The sequence below is a fragment of the Vanellus vanellus genome (genome assembly GCF_965231255.1).
Source record: "Vanellus vanellus genome assembly, chromosome: 1".
Lineage (NCBI taxonomy): Eukaryota > Metazoa > Chordata > Aves > Charadriiformes > Charadriidae > Vanellus > Vanellus vanellus.
In genome coordinates, this window is record NC_138905.1 from 30527864 (window position 1) to 30547212 (window position 19349).

General features: G+C 40.7%; 1 protein-coding gene across 1 annotated transcript in view; it reads left to right on the forward strand.

Annotated features, from left to right (window-relative positions):
* Window positions 1–19349, forward strand: part of DOCK4 (dedicator of cytokinesis 4) — a gene marked incomplete at its 5' end in the record, with an annotated part of 257168 nt that overhangs the window by 176 nt on the left and 237643 nt on the right.

A 19349-nucleotide genomic window follows, 5' to 3' on the forward strand; every position in this document is an offset into this window, starting at 1 on the left:
CAGCGCCCCGCCTGTCTGGAGCGGACGCGTCGCCCTCTCGTTGCGGCGGGGCTTGGAGGTCCCGCCGGGGCGGTGTGTGTGGGGGGAGTGGTCCCTTCCTCCGGGGGTGGGGGGGGGGGCACAACAAAGGGCGGCCGATGATGCCCGAGCCGCGGCTCCGGTGCCTCCCGCCGCTGCCCGGGGATGGGGGCCGGTCCCCCGCCTCCGAGGCGGGCGCTCAGCTTCTTCCCGAACAAAGCAGCCTTGAGAAATATCGCTGGGAGCGGCGGCCCGGCGGGGAGCCGGTCTCCGGGGGTGGTGGTGGGGGGGGAGCCGGAGCGGGGCCGCCGCGGGCATTGTTGGCGCGTCGGGGGGGTTTGTCGCGGCGTCAAGTGGGAACCAGACAAAAGTGTCGCTTGCGGGAGTCGCGCTTCCTCGCCGATTTATTCAAGTCTGCCCGGTGCGGGGCTCCGAAGCCCGTGGATTTGACTTCCGAAGTGATCAGGGAAGGCTCGCTGTGATTTTTTTTTTTAATTATTATTATTTTTTGTGACACCACCTATTAAAACCGCCAACGCTCCGATGGCTCGTCCCGCACAATAGACCCCCTCTGACACAGATGCTGCTGAACTGTTACGCAGACCCGCTAGCGTAGTAAGCAGCTTTCCGTCTGTTTACGTCGCGTTTTGGCCGCGGAGTTGTGCACATTACGGCAAAAAGCAGGAGGAGCGCGGAGCACTCCTTTGTTTGTTTGTGTGTGTGTGTGTGTGTGTGTAGCGGCGCTCCGGAGGGCAATTAAGGGCGGGAGGCAGCCCCGTGCGGTGCCGCTCCGTCCCATTTGGAGTTGAGCCCAGATGTTGCCGTCCTCCGGACGCTAAATTATAGAGATCATCGATGGGATTTATTTTCTTGACTTCTTTATTTGCCAGGTCACAGCTGGGCTGCAAGAAATTGATTAGTCCTGCCACCCGCCTTTCTTTACTAGGATGGGCAGAGGCTTAAAAACCACTCTGGGACTCCCTGGAATGGCATGCTGGATATTAGCAGTCAAGTATTTCAAGCTGCAGCCTTCCTCTCCGTCTATTTGTTGGGTTTTTTTATTTATTTTGATTTTTGAGCATAGTATGCTCTTTCACAACTGAAGCATTTTTTTCCCGATTTATGAGCTAAAAATTACTATGAAGCATCTTTTCTAATACTGAAAACAAGCAGCCAAACACCGTTCCCCTTACTTGAATAACTACTCCCTGGTTGCTAAACAATTAAGTGATATCCCTTAAACCTGTTCAGGTACTTACAGCGTCCAGCTCTTCCTCACTTACCAGGGCTGGTGTCACTGAAATCTTATGCCTGTTGGAGAGGCAGTTGTGATTTCTCAATAGTGAGCTTCCTTTTGATCAACCAGAAAATGTAGTTCACTACAAAGATCCTCTTTATTTGTGTAAATATAATATAGTCACAAAAAGATGCTTATTCTTATTTAAATTCACTCCATGGTTTTCTGTGGTTTACCTTCTAAAGGCTATTCAAGATAGTAACAAAAAGACACTGTTTGATTTGGGTCCTCTATACCTCTAGGATGGGGGTGATATCTTTGTTCATATGCCCCATTGCAAAATGATGAAATACTAACCTGAAGTAATTTAATTTTTCTCTTGGACTGCGGTTTATGCTGTGTGCTCACTCACCTGCATGACAAGTGCTCTCTGCAAAATCTTCACACCCAATTATCGTATAAGCTATTGTGCTCTATAGCAGTGGTAGAGGAGGCAGGAGAAAGAGTAGCATCTTGCTGTATAATTCTTTAAACTTCATATGAAGTGAATTTCATAGATCAAACTTGCATTTTGCACCACAGACCTGCTTATATATTTTCTTTTTTTAGTCATGGGATTACTATGTTTCCGTACAGTTTTTTTAATACTGATGTATTTATCTGCCCTGGTAAAATGGGTGCATTATAAAACCCCTTTGAGAATCCCGATTAGTTGTACCAAGCATATGTATCCTTTGTATAAAGAGCTCAGGGCTTGCATCCACATCAGACCTCATCTGCATTTTCAATCTGAATTTTGCAGCACATGCTGTGTGCTGCACATTTCCACTGTGACATGCCAAAATGGATGAATAACCAGGCAACAGCCACCTGGTTGCACTGAAGGGTTGCTGGTAACCAGGTGGCTGTTGCTCACTTGCACAGCCTGACTGATTCCCACTTTGAGGGGCAGTTAATACAAGTAACAGTCTTCCGCGAAGATTTTAAACTTGTGCCTGCTAGCTGCCGACAGTATCTAATTGCTTTTTCTGAGCAGGTTGCTTTACTCTGAGTTTATTTACATTTACTAGTAGGTAGCCACACTGCCAGTTCATTTCCTAGTAGATAGACATACTGACATAATGAAGAACATTATTGCACTTACATGTGACACTCTTTGTACTACAGTTGCATGTTTGTATTCCTAGGGCTATAGATTTTGTCCCTTACACAATGTCTCCCTCAGGATGCTAAAGGTGAAATAGGCATTGAAATATTTCTGGTTCTGAGAGTTTGCTTTGTCTGGGTTTTGATATCTTTGTTTTCAGAACAGAAGGTTAAACTTCTGTATTTCACTTTGAAATTCCATATGTTTTGAATCACACCTTCAGCTGTTGTGTCAAACTAGTGATGGCATCGCACAAAGGACCCAGTGGTCAGTTATGTGGAGTATTTAGCACAAAGTATGCTGATGTAAGGATAAGAGAGGTAAGATTTTTTTTTTTTTTGCTGTTAATAATATCTAAATCCGGTAGATGCCAAATGCAGCTGGGTTATAGAACAGCTCACAGCATTTATGTGTGAATTTAGAACCTAACAGAACAATATTGTTTAGAACAATAACCAAACCCTTTGTTAAAACGAGTAATTCAAGACTGCATAGCTGTGGATGCTCTGCAGGCAGCAAATGGTTAAGTGTAGCTTTCAAAGGGGACTCTTAAAGGTTGGTGCAAATGGGAAACTTTTAGCTATAATAAATTGGAGGACTACTTAATTACTGTGTGGCTGCTGTTTGGAGTAAAGATACAAGTTCTGTTAGATAGCCTGAATACAGAGGATCAGTTTTTCTTTTTGTCTCACCAGATCGGCATACTGCCATATCATCTCATTTCTTTAATTTGCTTGAATCTGTAAGGATGCAGTTATGCTTTCTGGAACATAGGTGATTCGCCTTTTTCTACTGAGAGCAAAGCTTCTCACTATTGCTCAGGAAGGCATTTCTTGGATTAGGATGGAAAGATTAATTAAGGAGAAGAGTTAAAAACAGTTGCTGAATGCATCATCTAATTCATAAGCAGAGTGACAGTCTGGATCCTGAAGTCATTCTGTGCAGCAAAATATACTAATTTAACTCAGACAAGTTTAAATAGTGCTTGGTAATTTTACTGTGGTTAAGCCATAAATCTGCCTTCCCAAGGGAGTATGAAGTGTGGCCATGTCCTATTTTATAGATGGTGAACCAGAAGGATCAAATGACTTTGTGCTGTAAGCTGAGTTTATAGGAGGAAAAAGACAGGGGTGTATGAGTTGATCACAGGAGCAGTATTGACTTGCACATAGACAAAAGCCAAATCAATTGGCTCATGCCCTGTTCTTCTGAGTTGCAGCCAGACTAGTCTTGCTAGCAATCCTCTTGAAAGATAGCTAAGACATCTCTATCTTCATGCTGTAATCGCTTTTTTGACTGCAAGCTCCCTTTACTGTGAATGCGCTCGGTTTGTTTAGCTCACAACAAAAAGACAAAAACTATGATGTGATTAATGTCACATTGTATCTCTGTCAATAACTGCTAGACTTCTAGTATAATGTGGTTTTGTTTAACACAAACATTTCATCAGCTTCTCTTCCATCCATCCATCCCCAAATAGTACAAATGGAGCCTTCAGTCTTATTTCTTCCATTCTGCTATGTTGATTTTTGCCTCCTGTTTCTATGTGGCATTCACTCATATGACCACTAATATTGAGCTATATACAAAACTTCTGTAAAGCTGCCTTAAGCGTTTAAGGGTGAGGCAAAACATAGTGTGTTTTGAGGCTCATGAACAGTTTGGCTAATGAACAGTTGGAGGATGATCTTTGTTTTCTTGTGACTGTTTGTGGGGCTGGTCACCTGCGAGTAGGTGAAGATGAGGTATGGTGGGGCCCTGAGAGTGAAGCTGGCTGGATACCAGGGCTCCCTTCACTTCACTGAGGCAATGGGAGCCCATTCTCACTTTATGAAATACTCCCAGACGTCTAGCTACCTGAGATAGCAAAGACCCACACATTTTCTATAGTAACACTTTTGACACATGGTGCATTGTTGTGGAGGCTTTTGCATCAGTTTAGGATGTCAGATAAAGAATACATTTTCCTGCTCTTCTGTATAAGCAGTAGCTTTCAGTATCTTTCAAAAATGGAATGATGTTAACTCACAGCTTTTGGACCAAAAAAAAAAAAAAATTAAATCACTGACTATGTTCTGCTGGAGAGCAGAATATGAAGGTTGAGATTTTTAAGTCATTTTGGTCACAAGACTAGCCTTGACTTAAATGAATGTTGATAAAGTGGTGAAATTGCCTTAAAATAAGACTAGATAAAGATTTCTAAATGTTTTTTTTAACACCTGCCTCCAAAAATCTAGAGTCTCTAACACAGGAGGGATGTTTTGAATGTCTTTATCATCTGCTAAGGACAACCCAGAGCTGGTTGGTTCATTAACACCTTACGTAGTGCCCTCCAGAGATCTCATTTTTCCTATTCAGTGTGTATCTGGATCTACTAGGGAAGATTATTTTCAAAAACTGATGTTATTTTGTGGCTAGCTGTATACTGATGACACTGTTTTTCTTCCTCATTGACTGTATTGAAGGTTTTTTGCTACCATTCTTAGTGTTAGACTTGTGTGGCTACTAGCCATGATACAACAATGGTGAATTAAATAACATAAGGGTTGAAGGTGAGAATGTGGTCTCCCTGCTGCAAGAGAGAGTGCTCTTTTGTTATCTAGCCCAGGCTAATGTAATCTGATTGTTTCTGGGAGCTCAGGCAGCATGTGATGAAGTCACTAACTTCTCTGTCAAAGAAGCTATAATTGGTTATTTTACTCCTACCACGCACATATCGGCAACTCTTTGCACTACTGCAAGAGTGTCTGCCTTTGACGCATCTCTCTGCTTCCCTAACCTGCAGCCCAGAAACGAACCTTCAGAATAAATTAGGGTTTCGGCCTGGTTCAAGGTGGACATGTTATCTACTGCATTCCATGGTTTCCAGTTAATTTCTGAGTGTAATTCACTGTGTAGGTTTTGGTCTATAAAGTTCCTCATAATCTGAGTTCTGGGATTGGGGAATATCCTGAGGAGAGTGTTTTGACTGCTTGGATAGTTTGTGACACTCGAATGTGTTCAGCAACTGAGACGAGGCACTTTCAGCAGAGAGTTTGTACCCCTGGGAGACGTGCTGCTTCATTTCTTTACTTTTGAGAGACTTTGAGTGTTGTGTGGGGGTGGTTTTTGGTGCAGGTTTTTTTTGCTACTGGGTTTGTAGTAGATTCTGTAAAGGTACAAGGAAACAAATTAGGTAACCCCTGAGAGTCCTCTCAAGCTTGTCCTTGTGGTTTTGCACAGAAGGATTTAAATGTGAAGGTTTTGCCTCACTTTGTTAGCTTGGAATTTGTTTTGTTACTGTTTATTTTTGCTTGCAACTATGTACATCATTGAGTAACTTTGTTTTGGTTTCCCACTTTTTCTTGCTATTGCTCTTTTGTGAGGAGCTGGGCAGAATGCTTTTGAGGTGACCACTGTTACCTTCCCAGTGGTTTGGAAGCCAGGACAGTAACCTGGAGGGAGATGTCCCTTTTTATTGTAGTTGCATGCATTTAATTTGTGGTAGGTGGCTCTAATATTATGCAACACAAAGTTTTGTTTTTCTTTTCCAAATTATCTGTATAAACATAGGAAAAAATATGTTTAGAAAGGGTTCTGATACTTAATCTGTACCACTTTCTAAAGGCCAAGTCAACTCTGTCACTTCTGAAGGACATTTGCCAGCATGTTCTTTAAAATGCTGATAATGGAGCATCTGTGACTTCTGTAGTCCGTGCTTAGCAATCCTACTACTAGAAAGTGTTTAGCATTGGAATAGTTTTCCTCTTGTGTGTATTCTTATATCTATGTGGAGACTTGCCAAGACTCTCCTTTTTTTCTTGTATGAAATAGCTCCAGTGATTTCATCCTTTCCTTGTAGATGATGATGTTCTTATCTTTAACCAATTGATTTGTGTTCAAAACTGGACAGGAGAGCTTTGTCAGGTAAAGCAGGAGAATCTTAGTGTGTGCTTTAGGCAGTGTGTCTGCTTGCCACTCCTGATGTGATGTTTGTTCCTTTTGCAATAGCATCACATTGACTCATGTTCAGTCGGGAACTGCTAATCAATCCTTCAGATCCTTCTCCAGAGTACTGGTGTCTAGACAGTCATTCTCCCATCACGTATTCGTCAGCCGAATATTTCTGCTTATGTGTTGTTAATGAACAGCACCTCTTTTTCCATACCATTTCTCACGTTTGTCAGTCACGGTGGCTCCCCAATTTCCTTTCTCACATAAGCCTATTGGAAGCACCTTGTCTGACAGCTTTGTGGTGAGAGATGCAATTTAGGAACTGTACTTGCTAACAGAAGTGGAGCTTGTTAAGAGAAGCAATGCATGATGAACAAATAAAGACACTTGCATGTCATGATGATTTGTCAGTAGTGTGCTTTTGTATCTTTAAAGGAATGTGTTTTTCAGATCTTTACAATGACAAGAGACTGAAGTAATAGCTGTTTTCTGTTTCTCTTCAGAAAGCATGCTTCTAGTTATTCAGAATGCATGTTCCCAGTTATATAGTTTAAAGATGATATGATAACTTGTCAACTTTGCATTCTTGGGCACCTGAAATGTTTCATTTGAAAATAATGCTGATCTAAATTCCAGATGCTCAAGGGTGGATAAGAGAGCTGCAAACAGTGCAGCTCTGAAAGTCACCTGTGCTATAGAGACAAAGACAGAAGCTTGGATTTTGCAATTTGTAATGCATTGTGCTTGCTGTTTTTTTGTTGTTGCTGTTTCAAATAAGAAAATGGGATAAAATCAAATCAGTTTTGTAGGATTAAAAAAAAAAAAACACAGACTTATTATGGCATCAGGCAAAAATGCGCTCTTGAAGGAGAGCTGATATAAAGCAAAAAACCCCCAGCTGATACTGACTGCACCTTTCATCCTTCTCCAATTAAGGAATGAAGTCCATTTATTTCAGATTCACATGTAATTATTTATCTATGCTGTTAATAGTAACAGCTGAAGTTATTATAACTGAAAGCAGGTAAAGTGTCAAAAGTCAGCTCTCTAGTACATTGAGTTTTGTTTTCTTGATTGTTTGTGTTGTAAAGCACAAACAGTAGATGAGGCAGTAAACAACAAAAGGAGGTTGTTAGTTAACAGAACTTACAATAAGGTGTTTGAGGAATAACTTAAATTTATTTTGGTTTTGCTTTCTGTGTTAGTGGATTTCAAGTGTGGTTGTGTGTCCTTTCAGGGCTCTGGAAGCAGGTGGTGGCTGGTCTTGTGCAATCAGTAGCTAAATGATGAGCTTGGACAGTTCTTTCTGCAGCAGAGAAGAAATGGAGTGCCCTTTCAAATGTATTGCTTGGGATTTCTTGATTTGAATTTTATTGTTGTTTGCACTGAACTTATGATTTCTGAGCTTTATTTAGCAATACAAAGTTCTTAACTGTAAAGGTGCATACTGGCACATTTCCATGAATAATTTGTATTGAGTGTTTGGGACTCTATATATGCTGTGGATAAGAAGTGAGCACCAACTGCACAATAGGGGCTCTGCTGTAATAGAAGTTACTGAATTCTGTTTAGTTCTTTTTAAAACAAAGCATTTTCTTTTACTATCATAAATCATTGACTACATATAATAGGATAATGTTTCATTTTTTGAAACTCTGAAATGCGGGTTGCAGTGCAGAAAGCAAATGATTACTCCATGGAGCCTTATTTTAACTTGGCTCATTACACTACTCTGGAGAAAAGCAGGTATAAGATGTTGGGGAGGAACCCATACTTCTGATGCTTTATTTTGTTACATAAGTTAAATGCAAATTAGCTTGCAAAAAATGTATTATTTCATTATTGTATTATACAAACAGCAATGGGTAGCAGCTTGATCTTTAATTAAGCTGTAGATATGTGGTAGACAATGTAAGTATGAAATGGTTGTACTTCATTTAAATAGCGTTCATGCTTTTGTAGATAATGTTACACATAAAATACAGAATATTATTTTTCTGAGGACAAGCCCTGTATATAGAGGGCTGCTTCATTTTTTTTTTTTTTTTTTTCAGTGTACTGTCTTAATTTTGGGGGAAGAGAGTAGCATTGGGAAACTTAAATGTCATCAGTGGTTCATAATGTTACCTCTGATTCCATAGTACAACTGTAAGGTACACTACTGGAAACATGGTCACAGGTTGTAAATATTAACTTTTCTGTAAGTGATAGTGGTAGTTTTTATAAGGAATAAAGCTGGCTAATATGTTGTACCTTGAAGGAATATGCCTCTTTCCTAGGTTGTGTGGTTCCTTTCCGAAGATCTGTACTAGGTCTGTTAGTACAATGAGGATACAGAGCTTGACTTGCAGTTTCTGCCTTTGCGTAGGATTCAGAATTGCTCCTTCTGGTCTTATCATGATAAGAGGGGAGACGAGGTTAAAGAAATCTGAGCACATATACTTGAAACAATTTAGTAGACAACAGCTGGCAGAGCTGCTGTTATTCATGGTTAATAGTGGAAACTTCTTAAACATTCTTCACTTATCTGTCTCTTCCCTATTCCTCTACCTTCACCCCGCCCCCAGCTTCCTTCCTTTTTTTTTTTTTTTTTTTTGTCTGTAAAACTTTGGACAAAAAAAGAGGAAATCCGAAGGTGGAAAACAGAAGATCCCTATTCTTGTATTTCAGTGTGAGGGAGCACGTGTCGGTTCTGTACAGAGTTGATTACTGTAGCTGTACTTACTTCTCTTCCTCCACCCATCCATACCAGAAAAAAAATTGAGTAGCTAATTATAGCTCAAGCTAAAGTTATATTCATTATATCCTTTCTTCCACTTGGAATAACAAGACCCAAAAGCTAAAATTCTTCTCATTGGGCCAGACGTAGTTATGAGTGCTCAGCTGTTTTGAACTAATGGGCTTATTCTTACTGCTTGCCAGGGTAAATAGCTAAAGTAAGGGTGGAGATATCTGCCCATACATATTTTGCCATTGTATTTGTCTTGAAGATGTCAGTGATAATAGTAAATATCTCAAATTATGGATTCTCCAGTTGCTTACATAACTGGAAAGCTAAATTCAATAACTTAAACTGCTTTAATTTTTTCTTTGCAAATCAGATTGGAAGGCAAAAGACTTGTCTGTTGTGTTTTCTGCATACAAGTTAGGCTTTTTGTAATGATTTAATCATCCAAAGGCTCTGAACAATTTCTTTCCACCAATTAATTGAAAAAGCGTAGTAAAAGATGCTGCAAATAAGTAAAATATGTGTACTTTTCCAGGAAAGTGTGTTTTTCTTGCATGTGAGGCAACTGTTGGCTTTAGAGTTTAGTCGTCTTTGGAGACGGTATTTGGAGATGTAACATGGTAAACAATATTCAGAGCAATCTGAGGTAATGGGCTCTCTAACTTCAGAGACAGAGTAATATGGAAATAGCTTACTCCAGAGTCACCTGCAGAGTTGTCATGAATTTCTTTAAGCTGCTGTCAGGGGTTGCTTCTGGAAAACACTGTTCTGTTTGGTTGTTTTTCTATAAATAGTAGCTCTATCTCAGCCCGAGCAATTATAATGCGCTTAAAGAAGTAGTATTTTAAAACTGGCTCCCTTGATAAAAAGCCTTGGCTTCCTGGCAGCATGTGAAGGATGAGTGGTGTCAGCCTTGGCTGCTGCTACCTGTCTGTTGTTCAGTGTTAGACCACATCTGCTGCTCCTGTATCTTCAAGCTTAAGTGTGGTCATGCTTGTTTACATTCAGAAAAATCACTGGGAAGCCTTTAAGACTGAAAATTGTTGTGTTTTCAATGTATTTGCATGCCAAGGAAACTGTTTCTTTGTTTCACTTCTGCCAAGGTGCCCTTCTACTAAATAGGCTGTGGCTTCCGTAGTAATGCCTCTAAAATGTGTGTTTAATAGGTATATTATTTAACACTAGTTTTAAAGATGGCTGAGATTAAGTACAGAGGTTAGTTGTCATATTAAACAGGCACAAATTGTGGTTCCCTCTTTTTCTCAATCTAATCAGAAAAATGTCACCTAGTAAACAAAAACCGCAACTCTAACATTAGAGAAATCATAGGCTTTCATGATGATTCTTATACAGATCTGTTTGAATTTATATTGGTAAATATTGTTTCTAGCTCTCATTTTGAGCAGCCAATTAACAGCATCATAATTGAGGTATAAGTGTGGTTGCACAGCTGATAAGAGATCTGTGATCTTTGTCAGTGTTCTTTGTGGGTTCCTCAGCAAAATAATGACCAAGTAGGAAGGGACTGGACTGCTGGGGAGGTGCGTGCTTTTAGAGAAGCAGAGGTCCAGAACAAACTTATTTAGCTGATAAGTGTTGAATTGACCTTTTCTAAACTAGCAAGTTAGAATCTTCTGGTTAATCTATAAAGTGGATTTATTGTTTGCAGAAACTGTCACAAGTTTGGCTTTTAAATGGCATTTTACAGAGGTCACTAATGTTTTTATGTACCTTATGAAAACCTCAAAAGCACTCTGCAGGCTACAAATAGCAGGTTTTATGCAAAAATATGGGGTTGCTGTAGGACAGAAATATGTACAACTACAGTACATATTTACATATAACAATATGTTAAAATAATTCAGGAAACTCAGAATAGCATATTGTCTTGAGTATGTGAGTGGGGGGGGAACTTTGGCGAGCAGAATGTAATTGTCTGGGGACCAGTAGAGCCATGCCCAGACTAGGCCGGCCCTGGTGCTCTCCCAGCTCTGGCCATGCACTTTCCCTCCCACCCCCTTCAAACAGCTTCTGTGAGGAACAGTTGAGAAGAGCTGTTCTGTCTGAAAACTCATAACTTTTTTTTTTTTTTTGGTAGGGAGGGGTTTCTACTGGATCAGCACCTCTAGCTGGGCTCAAGTTGTCTGCCAAAGTATGTGTGCCAGCATGGGGGAGGTGAGGGAAGGTGCAGTTGGGCATACAAAAGGTGGCAGAACCCCAGTGTTCCTCCTCAGGTGCTGGAAGCACCTTGCTGCCGCAGCAAACTGGTGCTGTGCTGGTGCTGCCAAGTGGCCGGACTCATCAGCTTTGACTGGGACCCGGCAGCAGGGTGAGCCTGTGTGGCTCTGAAGGCACTGGGGTCCTTGGCTGGTGGGAGGTGGCCAGCTTGGCGCTATGTGGCTGCTAGCCCTGGTGCGGTGGGACCCACCTCGCTTGGTCAAACCCACAGGTGCATCAGGTGAGGTGCGATAGAAAGCTGCAGCCTAATGAGAAATTTAGTTGTCCTGTCAAGAATTTATGGCTGTTTTGTGGGACAGGAACAAATAGCGAGCTGAAGTAGGTAGTTGAATTGTATGTCTACTCATCCAGCTGTTTGGTCTGGGTTCATGAGCGTGCTGTTTACTGAGCCCACTGTTAGTTCTAAAACTCTTTTACAAGTTTTAGGTTACACCTACTTGCTAGTGCTGCTCAAATAGTCTTAATTTGAGCCCTCTGACTAGCATGGCAGGCAGTGCTTCCCTATTTTGGAGCCTGCATGGCAAGAAATTGCCTGTCCTTGCTGTCTCGAACTGTCTCTGTACGTATTTTGGACATTAAGTTGAGATTGATTCTTATCAATTCCGAGCAGGCTGCCAGTTTGAGTGTCACAAGATTAGAGTTTAAAAACTCTAAAGGTGCAACTTCAGTTCTGTGGATGTAAAATTTGTCTAATTTTACCATGGAGCAAAACTTTTGGAAAAAGGTAGAGCAATGACAGAACCAAGAACTGGTAAATGTACAACAGGAGTTCAGTGAGATGTAGGTAACAAAAGTAACAAATTAACAAAGTAAAATGAGCACTTATGTAATACTTATCCTTTTGAGGGGTCTGTGCCTCATTACAGCACCCAGAACTGAAACAGGTAGACTTTGAGTCCTTTCAATATAGTGATATGGGAAAGAAAAATAAATACTTCTGTCTGGTATAATCAAAATACATATTTTATAATGATAACATGTAATTATGTGGTTGATGTGGGAACTTGAATACCCTTAGATTAATGAGAACTGCTGCTTCTCATAAAATGATGGCTCTTCAGCATTGCCATTGCCTCTTCAGGATAGTTCTGGGGATGATTCTGAGGAAAAAGCCTTGGCAATTTTTTACAACTATCGCTGCTAGTCTTCTCCCGTTTTCTTCTCTGCTGTGGATATCTCTGTGACAGCCCTCCTGGAAATACTCAGTGAAGTGCCTGGGGCATCCTGCAGTACCACAATCACATTCTATTCTGCTGCCTCTTGTCCCCTGTCACCCAGCTCCTCCTTCTGATTTCTGTCCGTCATTACTTTAGGCCTAAAAACTGGTATTCGAGCTCAGAGAAAATGCTTTGTTGATTATGCAATGTTTGGTTTGTACCAAAATTGGTTTTGGATACATAACAAGCACCTTTTAGCACAAGAGTTGTTGTTTGATTTGCCTATGATCTATGGGGAAACCAGACTTTTCAATTTCTGTTAAATGTGAAACAGCATCCTTGCAGCTTCTCTGGTAGGGTAGCTATAAAGCTAGGGGAATACATACATAATATTCACCACATTGGAGGCATTTTCTTGGGTGTTTCCCCCCTTATTTTAGAGTACCCATGAACTGACTTTTACTGTGTTCAAAGCAGTTTTTTAGTCTAAAACACCCCCTGGGAGTGTGTGGTGGGTGTGCTTGATGTATAGAAATGTATGAGAATAAGGAGTGGAATGTGATACGTAACACTTGTGTGGTGTTTTTTTTTCCAAATTTCTTCAAGTTGGCAGTTGCTTTGCTTGTGACACTTCCAATTGCTGAGTGTGTTTTCAACCAGCTTTCACACAAGGTTTCGAATTTGTGTGTCCCTGCTGTTTCGCCTTACCACAATGAACCGGGAAGTGAAGGGGAGAGGGGAAAACACAGCTATCATATTTCTGATAATCATTGGGATGGCTCAGATCCAGGATTCTGTTTATGAAGAGTTCCATAGCATGGTCTTAAAATATGTGACTTATCTGAAAATATCAATATTTACTTTTCCCCCTAAAATCTCAAATCCTTGAAGTACCTTAAATTTTAAGTGGCAGATAGTTGTTATCAGGCATCAGTATTACTGTTGCTTTTTGCAAAGATAGTTTAGATAACCCTTAGCCTTCACATCTGTATACATGCTACTTGGTGGGTTTTTTTTGTTATTTTTTACAAATCCACAATCTCTGTTTGCAAAAGGAAGTGCTTTATGGGTGATATCTTATAAATACAAAGGCAATTTAATGATAAAATACATAAGCGATTTGGAAAATAATAGCTTGGCCTCCTCAGATCTATATTCAATAGGAAGGCTGTGTGGACAGATCTGGCTTTGCTTCTTTTTAGTTCCAAAGTTTGGATACCAAATACTATCACGTGGTCACTTTTCTTCCTCTGCAGAGGACTCTGGCTCCAGAAATTCATCAGTGTGTAGTTCAGCTGTAAAATTCCTTGACTCTTTCCTAGTATTGGTTATTACGAACTAGCTAAAAAGAAATTTCTGTGTTCTGTATGGATGTTGACATAATGAATGTGCGAAGGCATTCCTGCAGCCTGTGGTATGTCGTGCAGACCCCGGGGAGGTGAGAGGAATGCTGCGGCTTCAGATGTCATCCCGCTGAAACGCTGACACTGCTAGCATGAAACGTTGCAGCGCATAAACAGTACAGCGTACCTCATTTAAATACCCCAAATTCTCCAAGCTTAGAGATGGAGCAGGATTTCATACAATTTGCTTTGTAATCTCTTACTGAGCTCTCTTCAAGCCAGCTTTATACACTCGTGCGTGTGTGGGTGAATAGCGCTTGGCAGGCGCTTCTGGCACTTGGCTCTTCTAACAGCTCCTACAATAATGATTTAGAACCAGAACTTCTACCCTTCCCCCTACTTAAATTACCCGTGTGCTTCTCCCAAATAACATGACCCTTTCTGTACTTTCTGTACAACATTAGTTTCAGGCTAAATTAGTTTATTTTTCTGGTAATATGAAAAGGAAATTTATCTGTACAGTAGTGTGGAGATATAGGTAAAGATTTCATGCCAGTTGTTTTGTGGTTACTTATGAATTGTTTTAACCTAGAAAATATTTGCTTTGTTAATTTTGTGAATGGCTATAGATCATGAAGTGAACTGAAAACACTTGTCAAGTATGTATTTTTATTTGTAATGTTTTGGAGGGGCTTTTTTGTTAAATATGGAAGCTTGGACAGAGATGGGCCTAGATAATGGTCAGTACCGGACTTCAGAAGAAGAGACTGGATGAGGGATTATGGAGCCTAAGTTAAGTGACAGGCGGGGGCAAAGAGGTCAGAATTGCTGTGTGCTTTTATCAGGTTGTGAAGTGGGACTTGCAAAAGGCTTTACTAGTGAACTGGCAGAGGGGAAAGCTCATAGGCAGGGAGAGCCAGAAGGAGTTATGACTGTAGCAAAAGGCACAAAGAAATATGAAAGTGTGGGAAACTTTGAGAAGCTTTCATGCTCCACTGATGGCCTCTCTGTGGCATCTGCTGCCTGCCTGTCCAGCAGGGAAGTTGTAATTAAGGTTTGCTGCAAAACTTGCAGAATAAAGATGGTGGGGGAAGCAGATCTTCTGGGCAGTCATTTCTGGACAATGTGCTGTTGGGGATTATGGTTTGGAAAGGATGTATAACATTACTTGTGGTGCTGGCTGGATCTTACTAAAGCACATCTCAGAAACAAGACCATGTCAAGATTTTTAAATGCTTGAATTTTCATGGTATTTTGTTTAGTTGTGTCCTTTTAGGTAAGGACCTCAGATTCCAGCTTTCTGTAATCAGTTGTATTTATCTTAGTTTGTAGGTCATGCAGGTTTTAGTTTGCTAGATAACGACTCTGAGAGATTCTTGAAGTTGCTAATGAGCTTTGGGCTAATCAAAAGTCCTTGTCCTGTGGTGCTAAGTAAGGGCTTGCTGCTCTCTGAGCTGTTCCTGGACACACACAGTTTCTCACTTCCAGAAGGCTGCTTAGAAACTTTTCACTCAATGTTTAATTGTGACCGAAGAGGAGTGTTTGAATTGAGATCTCCCAGGGTAATGCTGTTTCTTGTGGTTTTGGGCTCCAGCTATTGAGGTGCTAGTGCATTAGCTAGGAATAGACAGTATTTAGTCACAACTTGAGGATTTGGTTGCTTATGTGACCTAAAGATGACAGGCAGTGGTTAATGTTGAATGATGTAGACAGCTCAGATCTTATCTGTAAGATATTATTGTTAATGCTGTTTTACCAAGGTAGTGGATTCCGTTTAGTGTCCTGTTGCTTGTGGGAATCAAGATTGGGTTTACCACTTGTAAGTGAACTTACAAGTGGCAAACCCAATCTTGATTAAATGACATGTTTGCTTGGCTCTAAAAGAAATGCTTTGTTCACTGTACAAAACATTAGCATTCCCTGTATTGTCTGTGCCACCTCATTTCACTTCAGTGAAATGTAGAGACTAGTAGAACTTATATACCAAAAATACATTTATTAAATAAAATGAAGAATATGTATTTGTTCAGAAGTGTGGAAAGTGATGAATGAGTGTGATTTTGTTGAACTAAGGTTGATCGCACACTGCGGGACTCTTTTTTTTCTGAGGCTGCTGCTTAAAGTGAGCATTCCCCGTCTGCTTGCAGGCACTTGGAGTTAGAAAAGAGGGAGACTGTGTGCGTGAGAGCACACGTGTACCAGTACTGCTCAAAATACTATCCCAAAGGGCTGCTGCAGAGAGTGACAGGAGTTGAATCTGTATTATCATGAGCTGTGTGCAGCAGACGTACAATGAATGCCTGTAACACTCATGAAGTGGCCTTTTTACCGATAAATCACAAAGGCATTTAAACATTTTGAGACTACAGAAATGAACTACAGAAGACAATAGGATAGTCTTAAATATGTATTTGAAAGTGATGTTTTCTTATCACAAATATGATTTTAAGTTCTCAAGTAATGCAGCTGTGTGTGTTGTGGGAGACACTGGTGACCTTACTAAAGACTGAATTCAGGCCATTCGGCTACTGTCCAAATGCTCTGCCAGCTTAGCTACTTGACCACCTGCTTCTGTTTTTCCATTCCCTTTGCAAATGTAGGTTTTGTTCATTTTCTGGCATCTCATTCTGGCCTTTTGTTTAAAAAAAAAAAAATTAAATTAAATCACATGGTAAGGTCTATGCTGTAGACTGCTTCAGGGTCTTTGTGGTTCTTGTAGTCATTTGAATTTTCATCAGCCATTCAAGCATGGGTTTGTTGTGAAAGAACAGAGGATGGCAGCTTCTGCACCTCCATGCTTGCTTTCCCCAACCAGGTTCATACACTTCAGACTGTAAGACAACAGCTGTGTAGTTCTGCTCAGTTGCACTGTAGCTTTCCTTCTCCGCATGAGATCTTTGCAGTTATCCCCAGTGGGAAATGTCCAGGTAGCACTGACTTGCTATTGGGGTGTGACGGTATTCCTTAAACTGTCAAAACATGCAGCTTAAGTTCTTTGTCTCCGTTCATATCTTTTCAACATGAAAAATTGAGGAAAAAGGAAACATGGATCATAAATCTGTCTTGGAGGCATAATGGTAAATGCCTTTGAGCATGAATCCCTTAACGGCCTGATGTGGTTGGAGTGCTGAATGGGAAGTCTCCAGTAATGAGTTACATTCCCACATCTACTACCAATCTGCTCATTGACTATGTCCAAATTACATGACCTCAGTGCCTGGTTTGTAAAGCAGCGTGCTGAAAAGCAGGCTGTCGCTGCTGACTGAGAGCCTGTGTACTTGTATCCTCTGACATAGCTGAGATAGTTCAGGAGTTACGTCTGTGGTTGGTTGATGAAAACTAAAGAAAAAAGGGTTGGCTGTTCTGTGACTTCTCACTGTTTTACATGCTGCTTTTGGTTTCTAATGTTTCTTCCCATTTTTGTCCACAGATACAACCATGACAGTGATTTGGGTGCACATGGATATTAAGGCACTAAATTTTAAAATAGAAAAAACTTAAATTACTTCTGGTATCAGTATGAATGGATTGTTTTTTATCTTGTACTTTTTAAAATGCATTAATTGTGTGGACAAAAATGTTTTCTCTGCTGCTTTGGTTTTTCTCTTGCATCTTGAGACTGCCCTGGAGAAGCCGTATCTAGTGGAAACACTCCTTGACTCCATGGTGTGCTTCCAGCCCATCCTGACAGTACCCATGTTGCAGTGGGTGCGCTCCTAGCATCAGTTGAATGAAGCCACTTTTCACCTCTGCAAAAGCCTTGGGCTATGGTGCTGCTCAGAATGCATCTGTAACCTGGCACTGCCGTCCATATATACTAAGCAGTGGTGCTTAGTGTGACTCACCATCACCTCATAGTAAGAGGGTCTCAGCTTTCCAGCTTTCACCACCTGTCTCTGGAAACTAGTGGATGTATTTGGTGTTCTCACAGGTTTGGTCTACCCTAGTGAATAGGATGGAACAGGGAGTTACTGCAGAAGCTGTGCAGATGGCTGAAGAATGCTCACTTCTATTTTGGTGTTTGCTTCCAGTGCGTTCTGTAATACCTGCAAGAAATGGCATCATTCAAAAGGTGACTTGACTACCTGTACTGTCTTCTGGTTGTTTGGGCAGGTGAAGAAAGTAGGCTGAGCAGGCACTGTCTGTGGATTTGATGTAGACAGTCAGCTATGTGCTTACTTCCAGCATCGGCTGGAGGAGTGCAATGTTGTCAGCTGGCTCTATTGCTTGTTAGACAGATTACAGTGACTTGGCATTGCTGAAGTGGGAACTTTGGCCCGTGAGGCACAGAGCCCATTAAGAGGGTTGGATGCCTACATGGTCCAGCATTTGAAAAAGTAATTTTGTTGTGTTGGCATGAGGGGATCTGGCATCAGGACAAGGTTCTGCAGAATCCACCGAGATGCATGGGGGGGCGGTGGGGAGGGCTGCATGATGCTCATGTAGTTGTGGGGATTAGAAGTTTGCTGGATTACCCTTGTAGTGTCTGGAGGTCCCAAGGTTTCCCTCTGGCATCCTAGAGGATTGTCATGAGGCTCCCAGTTAAAGGTGAGACAGTGTATGTTGTCAAGAAACTTAACTTCCTCTGTGCTGTCATGATATAGAGGCTCCAACAGAAACATTAAAAATTCTTTAAGAATAGCTTACTGGTTTTGATAATTTATTTAACAGAAGTGGAATACTTGAGCTCCCACTCTAAGCTTTCTACAGTAAATATTTATGTTCTCTTTTGATCTTCATCTATTGAGTACCAAAGGTGTACTTTAGAGCCAGTGTTCCCTCACTCATTTCTTTCTTCCTCCTCAGCTTTGTAAAAGAATCTACCACAGAACAAGCCTGCAACACAAGATGATAAATCTTTTGTTGTGTTTTTTTTTTTAAAAAAAAAACAACAACAACGAACACCAACACAAGATCCCTGAAACAAAATACAAAACAGTCCAGCTTCTACCAATTAGTGCCTAGTATTCTGCTTGAAATGAAACAGTGCACATTAAAACAATTTTTTTCAAGCTAGTTATTTGTAAGCATTCAGAGTTAAGTGGTAGAGAAAAAAAGTCTGGCTTGGTGTTGTCTGATACAGGGGAAGATTTCTGGTGTTGCGTCCTGTTTATAAAGTTTCTACTTCCCAAGAGGCAAAATACTGTGTAATAATTATCTATTTATCTATATAAATATCTATTTATCTAATAATTATCTATCTTTATATAAAGATCAGTTAAGGAAAACATTACCTCTTTGAACCATTTGCTAGTAGTGTCTTGTGCAAATTACGTACTGTCAGCTGGTTTTTAGTGTCAAATGGAGATTTTTTTTTTTTTGTTCAGTGTTGTACGGACTGTGTCACCAAGTGGTGGATTGCTATATGCCAGCAATGTGCCACTGCAAGTTTGAAATAGTAGTATCTGGATTAAGATAACAAATAATGGTTTCTTTATATACCCTAAAGAGTTTTTAGAGCATCCAAACTCTCCAGAGATTCATTTATTTACTTTCTCCTTTAACTGGCTGTGTGTTCAGCATATCTGGGCTTTAGCCTGGATAGATT